This window comes from Triticum dicoccoides, chromosome 2A, assembly GCF_002162155.2.
Source record: "Triticum dicoccoides isolate Atlit2015 ecotype Zavitan chromosome 2A, WEW_v2.0, whole genome shotgun sequence".
In the NCBI taxonomy this organism is placed as follows: domain Eukaryota; kingdom Viridiplantae; phylum Streptophyta; class Magnoliopsida; order Poales; family Poaceae; genus Triticum; species Triticum dicoccoides.
The window spans coordinates 706,060,279-706,063,376 of NC_041382.1; positions in this window are offsets into that span (position 1 = coordinate 706,060,279).

Consider the following 3,098-nt stretch of genomic DNA (forward strand, 5'->3'; position numbering starts at 1 on the left):
ATGGAAGTCGAGGCTCCGTACATGGGCCCCTTTTGTCACCCTTTCTTGGGCATAGAGGGCCCAAATAGGAAGGCACATTACAACAAAGTGGGGACGACGTGTATAGCCATGGCGCCGGTCACGCAGCGATGTGACCTTCTCTATCTTTGGTTGTGTTCACCGTCGGTCCAAAGGGATCTAGTCGGTGGGTGTTGCCTCGCGGTGGCTTCCCGATGGCTGATCAACTTGAGGAGGAGATGGTGGCCTAGCTGCTGAAGTGGGTGAGGATGCCACCGCCGTCGGCGGCACCCGTGGGTGTTGTTTTCCTCATTGGAGGCGATGGTGGGGTGTCCCTCGCTCCATTGTTTCCTGGGGAAACCTCAGATCCGGAGGAGGCTACCATTGATGGCGGCGCCTGTGGGCATCATAGCCCTAGTTGGAGGCGTTAAGGGGCCCTCCTGGATCGGATGATGACGACGTCTTCATCGTCACCCCCGTTGGGGCATCATCTTTGGAGACATTCATCGGCTCGACGGACATGTGGACGGCTTGGTGGTTGGGCGTTGGTAGGTGGTTGAATGGTGCTTCATCGTACACATCGATGGCGGCGGATCTCGGCGGCGTGGCGCGGCGGAGACTCGGCGTCCGCTGGGTGGCGATGGACTTGTGTAGGAGTGCTACCTCTTGGGCACTATGTTGGTTTTCCCTTGAAGAGAAAACGGTGGTGCAGTAAAGCAGCGTAAGTATTTCCCTTAGTTTTTGAGAACCAAGGTATCAATCCAGTAGGAGACCACGCGCGGGTCACCTCGTACCTACACAAACAAATAAGAACCTCGCAACCAACGCATTAAAGGGGTTGTCAAGTCCTTCATGGCCACTTGCAAGAGTGAGATCTGATAGAGATGATAATAATAAGATAAATATTTTTGGTATTTTTATGATATAGATTGAAAGTAAAAGATAGCAAATAAAGTAGATTGGAAACTTATATGATGGAGAATAGACCCGGGGGCCATAGGTTTCACTAGTGGCTTCTCTCAAGATAGCATAAGTATTACGGTGGGTGAATAAATTATTATCGAGCAATTGATAGAAAAGCGAATAATTATGAGAATATCTAGGCATGATCATGTATATAGGCATCACGTCCGAGACAAGTAGACCAAAATGATTCTGCATCTACTACTATTACTCCACACATCGACCGCTATCTAGCATGCATGTAGAGTATTAAGTTCATAAGAACAGAGTAACGCCTTAAGCAAGATGACATGATGTAGAGGGATAAACTCATGCAATATGATATAAACCCTATCTTTTTATCCTCGATGGCAACAATACAATACATGTCGTTTCCCTTTCTGTCACTGGGATCGAGCACCGCAAGATTGAACCCAAAGCTAAGCACTTCTCCCATTGCAAGAAAGATCAATCTAGTAGGCCAAACCAAAGATAATTCGAAGAGACTTGCAAAGATAAACCAATCATACATAAAAGAATTCAGAGAAGATTCAAATATTGTTCATAGATAAACTTGATCATAAACCCACAATTCATCGGATCTCGACAAACACACCGCAAAAGAAGATTACATCGAATAGATCTCCAAGAGAATCGAGGAGAACTTTGTATTGAGATCCAAAGAGAGAGAAGAAGCCATCTAGCTACTAGCTATGGACCCGAAGGTCTGAAGTAAACTACTCACACATCACCGGAGGGGCCATGGAGTTGATGTAGAGGCCCTCCGTGATCAATGCCCCCTCCGGTGGAGCTCCGGAAAAGGCCCCAAGATGGGATCTCTTGGGTACAGAAGGATGCGGCGGTGGAATTAGGTTTTCGTGGTGCTCCTGGATGTTTGCGGGGTACATGGATATATATAGGATGAGGAAGTAGGTTGGTGGAGCAACGTGGTGCCCACGAGGGTGGAGGGCGTGCCCAGGGGGGTGGGCGCACCCCCCTGCCTCGTGGCCTCCTCGATTGATTCTTGACGTCTACTCCAAGTCTCCTGGATCACGTTTGTTCCAAAAATAACGCTCCCAAAGGTTTCATTCCGTTTGGACTCCGTTTGATATTCCTTTTCGGCAAAACTCTAAAATAGGCAAAAAAAAATAGCAATTTGGGTTGGGCCTCCGGTTAATAGGTTAGTCCCAAAAATAATATAAAAGTGTAAAAATAAGCCCATTAACATCCAAAATAGATAATATAGTAGCATGGAACAATCAAAAATTATAGGTACGTTGGAGACGTATCAAGGAGGACGACACTGTCTAGCGTCGTGGTGGCGTTGATGGCAGAGAGTCCTGGCAAGGTCGATGCATCAGTATCTGATCTAAGGATGGATCGATGGATGAAGGAGGAGATGACCCTTGCAGTGTGTGCATGTGGTGCCCACTGAAAGTGTGTTGGGCCAGTTTGTAACCCAGTCCAAGTATTGTGGCTTGGATGGGGCATTCAACATTGGATGTTAGGTGTTGGTGCGATGTCTGTTTGGTATTAGGCTCGGACATTCGGCACCCCTTCATCATGGGGATAGGAGTGGTGACATGTGTTACCAAGATGGTGGCTTTAGGCTTACTGATGTATTACCTTGTAAGGACTTTGTCAATAATTAATAAAATGGATGCATGCATTGCCCATATGCAGAGGCCGGGGGTACATCCTCCTTTTCAAAAAACAAAGTGGGGAAAATAACTCCCTCGACACATGTGAAACATAGAATATTCTCCCAAGAGGTTTGTGCAAATAGAAAATTTTCTCTATAATGTAGTACAACGGGATCTTTTAAAAACATACGGAGTCCAATCTTACAAATTAAGAACACACACTAACCAAATTTCTTAAGGATTATAATCCTCTAAAATTCATATGTAAATCCTTCTAAATTAGATAGGTCATGAATTGTGGGTTGTCTATCACTAACTATGGGAGATCATTGTGTAGTCTATCGTATGAACCTCATTCTGCCTCAAAATGTAATGTGCTTGTGGCTAGTAAAAGCCGACTGCCAGGGGGGACACTTCAAGTCCTTGCGAAATGACAGACACTATCAAAAGGATTGGAGAAAATGAAGTTGGACACAAGTTCAAACAAAATGTCTTAGAAGGCGAGCTTCAACGTGG